The following is a 12,993-nucleotide window of genomic DNA, read 5'->3' as shown; positions in this document are numbered from 1 at the left end:
CAACCCGAAAATTGGGTGAACCGAAACCGAACTGACCCGACCCAAACCGACCCGATAACCGATAGCAGCCTTATTTTTTCCAACCTGAACCGACCCGACCCGATCTGTGACCCGATATTTTCTCAACCCGATAGATGACCCGATAATGAACTAGCTTAATAATGGTTTAAATAACACCAAATTGACATTCATCTTAATTATTTTAACTTAAAACTACAATTAATACACCTACCCATTATTTAAACATAAAATAACCATTTAAAACTAAATATATAAGATAAAATATATGATGATAACCTGACCCATTAATGACCCGACCCGACTTGCCACTCGTTGATGACCCGACCCGAAGATGACCCGACATGAACCGAACCGACTCGAACCCGTCAATGACCCGACATAACCCGAAACCGATATGACCCGACCCGCCTTGACCCGAGTGACCCGATTGCCACCTCTAGTCATCCCTATCATTGTCATCGCTTTATCTTAACTACCCAAAGTCCTTTCATCTCGTCTGATTTGGATCTCTAAAGATCTCTCTATTTTCTTTGCGGGCTTAAATTGATTTCTTGATGAGTCTTACCTCCTTGGCAATCATGTGCCTTTTCTCGTTTGATTGTCTATCAACTTTCCTATATGGTTTTCGAGCTATTTGTCTTGCCCTCCAATAAGGTAACACGATTCTACCGATTCTAATAATCTTATTATTGTTCGAGGTTGTATGTATATATGTTAATTGCTTTGATTATTGGGGTTTATGTGTTTCATTGATATCACTACTGATTGTTGTTAACTTGTTTAGTACTATATTCTTTTTTCGTTATTCAATATTAAGGAGAGTTGGGATTAATTTCGTTAATGGGAAATTTGGTGGGGCGTGAAAAGCTAGAAAATAAGATGGTAAGAATTGTTGGGTTATTTGAGTAATGAGTTAAGGGAATCAAGCATCTTACTAAAGGGAGGACAATTTGGTCTGTATATTGATATGGTGGGTAATAGGGGTTCATGAGCAATGACCGTAGCATATTGAATGCCTCATAATATTTTGTTTTCGCCAAGATTCTGTACATGGAAAAGCTTTGTGATATTTTTGATGTTGGCTATTAATTTGGATTGTTTAATATTGCGGATGATTTTGATACTGTATTTTATTTATCGTTTCCTTTGTCCTTGACTCGTGGGTGAGTAGCTTAGAGTTTTACTCTAAGTGGTGAGCACGTTTTTTTGAACCTTTGACAATATCGATATTCAAAATTGAGATGGAAATTGGTTACTGGTATTGAGTTATGAGTTATGAGTTATGGGGGCTTTGAGCCGAGTTATTTTTACGGTCCAGTGCGGCCTTGATTATTGAGTTATTTGAGTTTGAAATCGATATTTAGATGGAAGTATTGTTTTGCGGTTTTATTCCGCCGGTTCACTCACCTCTTGTCCTTGGCTTAGGTTCAACGGTGAGAAAGTGTATTGTAATATGGAAATAATACGGAGTAGGTTCGAGCTTGAGAAGATGAAATTAGTTTATGGGGAGTGTTTTTATTATTCTGGTTGTTTATTTTTATTTTTATATGTCTGTGTTTCCACGCCATGACCAAAACTAAGCTGCTTATATTGAGGTATTATCTGTTACTCAGCTCCCCGGCTGACGTGTTTTCTCCCTTTTGGGCTACTCGTCATGGGGGTAGTTCCTTTCTATCTTCTGGTTTATTTTCAGGTCACTTCCGCTGCAGTTCAAAAGAATTTAATTTCAAGACAAAGATTATTTAAAATATTTGTAAAAGTTTTAGTTCATTTTGTATATTTTATTTTAAGAGACATTTTGTAAGAAAAACTTTGTATATTAATTATAATATCTCTGTATTTCAGCGAGTTTTATATGTAAAAGTTAGTTTTAATTTATCCGAAAATCAGGGGTGTTACAATTGGTATCAGAGAGGGTTCTTTCTTGGTTAGGTGTTGAGATCGTCATATCTTAGCACCGCTCATTTTCACGTTTAAATTTTTTCTTATTATTAGAAACACACAAAAGAAAAATGCTTTTAATTTTTAAGTTCGAGGACGAACTTTATTTTTAAGGAGGGTGGATTATAATACCACTCAAATTTTATAGTATCATTGTTTTCTAAACTCGGACTTCGGGACGACGTTCTTTTTAAGGGGAGAATATTGTAATACCTCTCAATTTGTCAAAACTATTTTATTGTTTTCTTAACTCGAACTTCGAGAGCGAAGTTCCTTTTAAGGAGGAAAGATTGTGACAACCCGTATATTTTGAATCATCGTAATATTTTGTTCTTATTATTTATTTGAAAAGGAAAATAAAAATATTTATTATTTTAATTTAGTATTTTTGTAGACCGGATGTCAAACTTGGTTTTTTGTGCATTGAATATATAGCTATTAGCTTCTGCTAGTCCAAAGTATAAAACCTCTCTTATAATCTACCCATCACATAAACCTAAAAAAAAAAAAAAAAAAGACGTCAAAACCCTCTTATTGACAATTAGCAGTCATCCCTATCATTGCCATCGCTTTATCTTAAATACCCAAAGTCCTTTCATCTCGTCTGATTTGGATCTCTAAAGATCTCTCTATTTTCTTTGTGTGCTTAAATTGATTTCTTGCTGAGTCTTACCTCCTTGGCAATCATTTGCCTTTTCTCGTTTTATTGTCTATCAACTTTCTATACGGTTTTCGAGCTATTTGTCTTGCCCTCCGATAAGGTAACACGATTCTACCGATCCTAATAATCTTATTATTGTTCGAGGTTGTATGTATATATGTTAATTGCTTTGATTATTGGGGTTTATGTGTTTCATTGATATCACTACTGATTGTTGTTAACTTGTTTAGTACTATATTCTTTTTTCGTTATTCAATATAAGGAGAGTTGGGATTAATTTCGTTAATGGGAAATTTGGTGGGGCGTGAAAAGCTAGAAAATAAGATGGTAAGAATTGTTGGGTTATTTGAGTAATGAGTTAAGGGAATCAAGCATCTTACTAAAGGAGGACAATTTGGTCTATATATTGATATGGTGGGTAATAGGGGTTCATGAGCAATGACCGTAGCATATTGAATGCCTCGTAATATTTTGTTTTCGCCAAGATTCTGTACATGGAAAAGCTTTGTGATATTTTTGATGTTGGCTATTAATTTGGATTGTTTAATATTACGGATGATTTTGATACTGTATTTTATTTATCGTTTCCTTTGTCCTTGATTAGTGGGTGAGTAGCTTAGAGTTTTACTCTAAGTGGTGAGCACGTTTTTTTGAACCTTTGACAATATCGATATTGAAATTGAGATGGAAAGTGGTTACTGGTATTGAGTTATGAGTTATGAGTTATGGGGGCTTTGAGCCGAGTTATTTTTACGGTCCAGTGCGACCTTGATTATTGAGTTATTTGAGTTTGAAATCGATATTGAGATAGAAGTATTGTTTTGCGGTTTTATTCCGCCGGTTCACTCACCCCTTGTCCTTGGCTTAGGTTCAACGATGAGAATACGGTATCTGGTTACAATGGAGTATTATATATGAGACAGAGTAATGAGTGAGACGGAATAGTGAGTTAAGATATGGTTAGTTAATTATGGTGGTGAGAAAGTGTATTGTAATATGGAAATAAGACGGAGTAGGTTCGAGCTTGAGAAGATGAGATTAGTTTATGGGAGTGTTTTTATTATTCTTGTTGTTTATTTTTATTTTTATATGTCTGTGTTTCCACGCCATGACCAAAACTAAGCTGCTTATATTGAGTTATTATCTGTTACTCAGCTCCCCGGCTGACGCTTTTTCTCCCTTTTGGGCTACTCGTCATGGGGGTAGTTCCTTTCTATCTTCTGGTTTATTTTCAGTCACTCCCGCTGCAGTTCAAACGAATTTAATTTCAGGACAATATTTATTTAAAGTATTTGTAAAGTTTTAGTTCATTTTGTATATTTTATTTTAAGAGACATTTTGTAAGAAAAACTTTGTATATTAATTATAATATCTTTGTATTTCAGCGAGTTTTATATGTAAAAGTTAGTTTTAATTTAGCCGAAAATCAGGGGTGTTACATATATACACTTGAGACGGAAGTAAACAAATTGTCTCAAATGCAAGCTAGAAACCCGTCTAAAAACAGCCCCAAACATGGCTAGACATAACCCCTTATTCGACAAAAACCACATGTTGAACCTGTCTTAAGACGAGTTTTTAAGCATACAAAGAGATGAAATATTTCCCATACAAACGACCCAATTCATACATGGATATGCACTTGAGACGCAAATAAGAAAGTTGGCTCGAACCACCAACCAAACATTGACCAAAAACCGTGTATAAGACCGTCTCACAACCCCATTTTCACGTTTTTGAGCACCCCCTTTTGAGCTATATTTCGACCCCCATTAAGACAAGGTTTAAGACGGAATTTAACACGATAAATTCATGCATACAAGTGTTCCAATCTCGCCCAAACAACCCACCATATTACCGAGTAAACACGGTCCAAAAACTAGCACAAGTTGTGACGGAATTTCACATATAAAACACAAGGCACTAAAATACTTCAAGCAAGCCTATAAATCGAGTATTATTCCGATACATTCAACCATTCAAGTGAGAAAAGCTAAAGAACCAATCTTTAACATACAAAGGCATGAAAAACGACATATAAGGGCGAAATTTGACATATTTGTCGAGTAACCTATTCATCGTTACCTCGAAAGCTCTCTAATCTTCAAGTGAGTGGTCCACAATGTAAGAGTCTCCCTCCGGCTCTTCAAATTCTTCACCTAGAAGCAACAAAACGAGTTGTTTAAGACAAAAACCGAGTTGTCTTTAAGATGACATTTTTCGAAACCTCCACAAGAGTGCAACTTTCTTACCTAGAAAGATGAAGGATGGAAAGGGGAAGAGAATGGCGCAAGAATTAGCTAAAACAGTCGAGAAACGGAAGAGAAATCTAGGTTTGAAGGTGGTAGTTTGGAGCTTCCACGGAGTTGTATTGTTTGGACGACGGGTGAAGAAGCAACAAACAAAAAAAATGAAATTGTATGAGTGTGTGTGAGTGGAAGAGCGTAATAAAATAATAAGAGTAGGTGGAGTGTTGTCGATTTGTGGTTGGTCCGAATTTAACCAAGACTTAAAAGAGAAAAGTGACGGTCTTTTACTAGACGGAATTACGTCTCAAGTCTACTATAACTCAAGACGGAAATTATTATTATTATTATCATTATTATTACTATCCGACTAATATATTTATATAAATTAAGGTTAAAAATATAATTAATTATATTAAGCAACATATTTATAAAAACGGATGTAAAATATAAATAAAATAATAAAATGGCTAATTAAATTATAAATGCCAAAACGGAAAATTCGTGGGTGTTACAATGTCCATCATTGAAGAAGATGTCTCGTTAAAAACCTTCCTACAAAATCCCGTGGGAAAAACGCTAGTGAAGGAAAAAGAGTACACTAATCTTCAAATACGCATAACAAGCTGCCTCATTAAAACTTTTCAAGGGAAAACCCAGTGGGACAAAACCATGGCTAAGGAAAAAGAGTACAGCGCGTGCTACTTCCCTCGATGATTACATAACTTGATAAATCTTGAAATGATCCATAATTTGACATAACTTCTCGATCATTGAAGTAGTACCCATTGTGGTTAATAAATTTGAATCTTTGATAAATAGTAATCCATGACAGCTTCGATATCATATTTCTTTGAGAACTCACAGTCTGAATATAATCATTTCACAATAACTCTTGGATCTTCATTTTAAAATAATACTTCCGTAATAGTGATATAGTTTCTCCTCAATAAACGACATAACATTATATGTCTAAAACAATTGCCATCTCAACAATCACGATGACATGACTATAGCGTAATAATGTTCTTATAGTGCTACCTCATTAAAAACCTTACTAGAGTCGAAGGGAAAAAGAGTGTAGCTTTCATTCCTGAATTCATGGTCTTGAAGAGAATCAATCCGATCATTATTGAATAATTCATCCAATACCTTTGAGCGATTATCTTTACTAAACCATTTTTGTATGGATTGACATTTTTCATCGTAGATTTTCACTACATTATTCTAATCGTTATGGTAAGACTGGACCATAAACTAATTTCACATGTTTAGCAAAAAGCTCATTCAAATCTAAATTCCAATATGCTCAAACTTCAAGTTGAGACAATAACTTTTCAAATAAACTCTATATGAGTTTTTGATGTTCTATTTTGGAACTAATCACGATATCTTTAAATCGTATTGTAGAGGTTTATATATTTCATTAAGAGTTTTCAATAACTTAATTGATCAACCATTAACAATTTATGATCATTTATAAGAGGCTCCTACAGGGAGTTATTCTCAAAGAAGTAGATCATAATATATTTCTCCTTTCTAACATTATCCATTCAAAATTATATTATGAAACATGTGCATGCATATGATATGAAACTAAGTTCTAAATAACATATTCTAACAAATATGCAATAATAATAATGTAAATATTAAAACTAATATGCAATGATGAACTTACTCTCTATATGCACATGATGATGACTCAAAATGCAAACTGTACAGTTTTCATTTCCAATATTCATAATTTGGATTGACTTCAGGTAAATAACTGGACTTCTAGTCTATGAGCTCATTTATAATCATTGATTATATGTCGAAAATAGAAACGGACTTATATAAGATCCCCATTATCGAGTCCATAAAATATCGAGCACAAATGTATGTAGATTCCATAAATATATCGATATAATTTCATCGTCTCTAGATGATATCAGTACTTTTCAATAATGACATCTAAATCTTAATATATGTGATACCATTATATTCATCTAGGCCATCTATTATCTTTCAGATATCGTGTTACTTCAAGAACACATTCAAATATAGCAATTATATTTCATACTAACTGCTTGAACTTGCTATTTCATATTTATTTCATTTTTAAACTGGAACCGTCAAGTCATATTGACTTTTCTTATAATACACTTCAAGTGTATATACTTGTATTAATCTGGTAAAACATATGGTTATATCAAATTCAAAACACCTCTACTCAATGAATTTGTATAACCTTCTCTGAACTTTTGGTTCAATATGGGATCAATTTTGTTTTTACCAGCTTTAACTCACTTTCCTGCCCCTAAAGTGGTAAAAACTATAACCAATGTATAGTCTAAATATTTATCATAACCATCGTAGATCTCAATTTCCCATATCATCGATGAGAATTTATATGAGCATCTTTGTACAATAACAAAATATTTCTGGAAGAAATGTATAATGCAGTTGGATTTTTAATGTGCTGATTTACAATGCCCAATTTAAGAGATCAACGATTTTATATAAAAATCTGAATATGATTTTTAATCATGGGAACTACTCAGAAAAATCATTATGTGACTACAAGTCACACAATAAAGTGTCAATTCATACACGAATATCTAAGTTCTTTATTGAATATCAAGTAGTTTAGATCTCCAACATCATATATACTCAACCACAGTGTAGTGTCTTGCCTTAAATAAAATTTCTACACGAGAGAATTTCAGCACTTATCTTTTCTTGAAGATAAACTCAAGGTTTATCAAAACAGGTATAGTAAGAACTCGGATGGCTTTAATTTGTCACATCTGAATCATTTCATGTCAACTTTCTTAGTTTGCCAAAATTACACGACAATCTTTAATAAGAATTGGATGTATCTCAATAATTCCGCTTATCACATGCCATAGTTTAATTGACTATATTCATTATGCTAATCATCTAGCAATACTTGTATCAGTAAATTTCATTAAAATTTTATATCCGGCCATGAAGAATTAAGAACGATAAACACCTAAGAGGGGGAGGGGATGAATTAGGTGTAGCTTTTAAAAAATTTATCCTTAACTAGGTTAATTAATTAACTTAAGCAAGGAAAATTGAAGTACAAAACTTGAGAAACTTAATTGAATGTAAGTTCACAAGAAGGTACAGCAGTTCTATGTCACAGTATATGTGACTATAACACAGAACTTGATTAGGTACATGCGAGAAATAGCAAAGAGGAAGAACGTAAAAGTAAATGAACAAACAAACGACATTTTAAAAAATTGGTTCAGCCTCTACTCCGAGGCCTACGTCCAACCGTTATTTTATTGCTTGTTTAGAAATTTACTCAAACTTACTAAACCCCTTACAATGAAAATAACTCGCGAACCTACTCCGGTTGCACTCAAACTTAAAGTTACTCCGCTTCAAGAGTTTATGGGTTCTATCTCAAGGTGTTACAGAATATTGAATCTCAAAAGTTCACTAAATGAACATGGAGCTCACAATTAAGATCTAACACGAGAATTATGGAACAAACTCATTATGTCACAATACAGTGAATTGATACTTGGAGGTTTTAAAGCTTTTTCGAAAACAAATGAAGACTTTAAAATATGAAAAACGTTTTGCAAACACTTGAAGAACAAAGCTTTAAATGCACAAATGATTTTCAATGTTTTACAATAAATGCTTTGAAAGTCTTGAGAAATAAATGAGACTAAGACACTCTATTTATAGTGGATTTAGTCTTAGGTAAGTACAACATGGAAAAATTAAATCCAATATAAAAATAGTAGTCTAGAGTGATGGTAAGTGTTAGACTATAGGCGTGGGGCTTAAGAAATCAGAAAACTTAAGCTACTACACTCAACATGTGACCTTTTACCAAAATGGCAAAAAACTTTTCTTACTTTAGAAGTTTGACAAGTCTTTCTTACCATTTTAGTAAAAGATGTTTGCACAAATCTAGAGAGTTAGTCAAGTGGATTTGTGACTCCAAAATTTCAGATTGTTTTCAAGCTTTTGAAAATTCAAATGTTTAAGGTTTGAAGTTTGCAAAGTTTTAACACTTAAAACATTTTGTCGAAAGACCTCCTCCATACGGTAGTACCAGAAACCCTAGTACAACGTACTGTTGCATGGTTTTGCCATAACTTGACCTAAATGAGAATGTTACACTTACTCTTACATTTTTCGACTAACGCTTAGAGAATATCATTGTCTTGACTTTCTTGATTATCTTGATCATCTTGAATCATCGTTGAAATTTCATTTGATTGCTTCAATCACTAATCATTCAACTAAAAGCAAACAATCAAATAACAAGGGGGACTTGGCATCATCAACTTAATGTGTTCTAACAAATCCCCCCTTTGATGATGACAAGTCCAAACATGTGTGATATTCCCCCTTAGCCCATGGTTAGTCGGTCTTTGGTCATTTCAACACACACATAATTCATAAACATGATCAAGGTAATCGAAGGGTGCAACATGCTTGGCCAAAGTAAAACATATAATCATGGAAGCTAAGACATAATCACGGTGAACGTTAGCCTAAGAGTTAAAATATCACACATAAGCATAGTTTGAACTAATTTCCCCTCTTGACATCATCAAGGGAGGATAAAACATGTTCAAGGTTAGCAACACGATTTAAAAACACACACAAATTGTTCAAGCAAACGAAACACACAAGCATCCAAAGAGTGCAAAAGAGTCTTAAAACAACAAAGAGCCAAGATTCAAATAAGAGATAAACGGATTAGGAAGGCATGAGCTCAAGTGGAGGAGTTTGACTTCTTAGCATCAAGACGTTCAAGTAGATCTTCATTCATGGTACGAAGATCACCACCTCATCCCGTAACTTGCCATGTTCCTTGACCAATCGATTGACAATTCCAAGAAGTTCATACAACTTTGCTATCACCACACCCAATTCAACAGTAGACCCCACTGTAGAACCACTTCCCGACTGATTTTTCCGCTCCAATTTCTCATTCTTAATCTCCAAATTCATCCGAGAAAGAAGACCCGGTATCATTTTATCACTCAATTTCTCAATTGCGGGGCTTCCCTTCAACACTAACCATTCCCTCATAAAGATAATAGAGAGCCACATACCATAAGGCACTACGACATTTTTGTCGAAATTGCCGCTTTGAAATTCAGTGGACATCTCATGAATTCGGTGAAACATAAGGCGAGGAAGGTTTATGGGTTTGTGTTTGACAATGTGATGAATGAGGAGCATATTAAGGAGAGAGAATCTCCCACGGCTATTGTTGCTAGGGACGAGGTTGCGGAAAACAAGGTTAAAGATGAACCTAATGGGTGCGGTTAGTTCGAGGGCATAGATGTTTGTTGGGCCATTGTCATCATGAGGTCGAAGAACCTTCATAACTTGGGTGGATGTTACCTCGTCAACTTCTCCCCAGTCACGTTTGGTAAAGGAGGTAAGCCCGACATTACATACATCAAGGTGGGCAGCAAGTTGGTCAATTATAAGGACAAGGGGTTTCTGATTGATATAGGCGGAAAGGGTTCCAGATACAACATCTACTCTGACTGTTGCATAGAATTGAATGACCTCGGACAAGTACGTAGGACTATACTTGTCCAACAGATTCACCCAACCCAGTGCATACATTGCTTCCTTGAAATATTTGAAGGTAATAGAAGTATCATACCAAGATTTTTTCAACATCCTTCCACTGTGAAAGCAACAGATCAGCATACCGTGACATAGCTTAAGAACCTCCTCCGGAAGATCAAGTGAATTGAGATGGTTGAGGACATCATTCTTTAATGTTTCTCCAAAAGGAGCAACTACTAAATCCATGCATGTATTGAGCGGAACCTTCTCCTCAATAATCTCATCCTCATCTACACTTGGTAAATCCCGATGATAACGAGGCCGTTTAGGTGCCTTGGTCTTTGAACCGGATCCCCTTTTTCTTTGAGTGACTTTGGGTTTTGGTGGGGATGCTTCCAGTGTTATATCATCGTCATCACCAAAGATCTCGACCATCTTCCTCTTAGACCGGGTTCTAGAGGCCGATTTTGAGAATAATGGGTCAAGCCCATCATTGAACACTTGCTCGACATTAGGATCGATTTCTGCTTCAACAGTGGGAGCCTTTGTTGCATCCATTTCAGTCGACACATCTTCTTCCATTCTCTCATTTACCAAGTCTTTCAATATTTCATCAACACCATCATCCTTCTTTTCCTCATCTTCATCACTCTTTTCTTTTTCCTTATCAATTTCATGTTCATCTCCTTTGTCACCAATTTATTTTGATTTTTCTTCTTTTTCTTTTAATTCCTTTTCATTTCCTTCTGATTTCTCCTCATTTTCTTTTGATTTTTCATCATCTCCCTCTAATTTTTCTTTACTCTCTTTTGATTTTTCACCTTCAAGTTCCCCCTATCTCATCTCACTTGATTTACCTTCCTTTTCACTTGACTTTACAACATCACTCATTTTTTCAATTTCTTCATCTTTCTTGGTTCCCTTAGAACCGGATTCTTCCTCATCGGTGTCAAAGTCCACCTCTTCATCTAAGTGGAGCGAGATTGGAGGTCTTCTACCACGACCTCCTCTGCCCCGACCACCACCTCTTTTGGCGGTTATTTTCTTTCGTGCAACGGTGGGTTTGGCAGTGGCAGAGATGGCCTCATTAGTCTTGGCAGCGGTTTTGGGAGGCATTTTCTTTTTTGCGATATATTTTGGGTTAAAGGTATTTCTGAGTTGGAGAACTTCTTTTGAAAATCTTTGTTTTGAGGACATGCTGAGAAATTTGAAAAGGCAAAGGTTTTTTGACGGTTTGGGATTTCAAAAAAGGTGAGGGGTGGTTTTTTTATTTAGTGGGTAATAAGAAGTATAGTGTGGAAACATGGGAAATAAATGTAAGGCTGGTGTGTTTAACAAGGGGAGTGGACGGTTGAGTGTTGGGAGAGTGAGGCTAGGTTGTAGGCTTTAGGTGTGATTTGACATAAAGTGGTTTAATGGCTCAATGCAATTAACTCAAATGCGCAAGGAAGTTTTGATGTTTAATTTTCTCGACCAATTTGCATGCATTAGACGGATTAGCCAAATTTGTTAACACATAATTCCAACCTCTAGTCAATCATTGAGGAAAATAATTTATTTTAGCTACATGTCACCTAGTAAACCAATTTCCGACCGAAGTCTTTCGAATTGTTCTCTTTCCAACGGTTTTGTGAAAATGTCCGCAATTTGATTTTCCGTTTTACAAAAGCTTAGACATATATTACCCTTTTCAACTTGATCACGTAAAAAATGATGTCGTATGTCGATGTGTTTAGTTCGTGAGTGTTGTATAGGATTCTTTGATATATTGATCGCACTAGTATTGTCACAAAATATGGGGGTAGTCTCGAAAATAAGGCCATAATCATGCAATTGTTGACGTACCCAAAGAATTTGAGCACAACATAGAGCGGCACTCACATATTCACTTTCGGCCGTGGACAATGCAACGGTGTTTTGCTTCTTAGAAGCCCATGAAATGAGACACGGTCCTAGGAATGTAGCAATGCCCGAAGTGCTTTTCTTATCCAACGTATCACCGGCATAATCCGCATCTGAAAATCCTACAAGATCAAGTTCGTAGTGAGTTGGGTACCAAAGATATATCCCTTGTGTTCCAATCAAATACCTAAAAATCCGTTTGACGGCTTTGAAATGTGATTCCTTAGGATTTGCTTGGAAATGGGTACAAGCACACACACTAAATTGTATGTCGGGTCGACTAGCGGTTAAGTAGAGTAAGGAACCGATCATACCTCGATATACCTTTTTACTAATGCTCTTACCATTTTCATCCTTGTCAAGCTTGACTTTAGGCACCATTGGTGTGGGCATAGGATTAGAATTAGTCAACCCAAACTTACTTAGCATTTCTTTTAAGTACTTTTGTTGATAAATCATTGTTCCATTTTCATTTTGTTTGATTTGAAGACCAAGAAAAAATCTAAGTTCTCCCATCATACTCATTTCAAATTCGAAAGTCATTAAATCAGAAAAGTACTTGCACAAGCAACAGTTCATCTCCTTGTGACTTGATAAACAACGTTTTATCCACGGACCCACGTAAGAAACTATTTTCCAATAGAAACTTTGAAAGCC

Source organism: Silene latifolia, chromosome Y (assembly GCF_048544455.1).
Source record: "Silene latifolia isolate original U9 population chromosome Y, ASM4854445v1, whole genome shotgun sequence".
Taxonomy (NCBI): domain Eukaryota; kingdom Viridiplantae; phylum Streptophyta; class Magnoliopsida; order Caryophyllales; family Caryophyllaceae; genus Silene; species Silene latifolia.
This window is presented reverse-complemented; position numbering follows the sequence as displayed.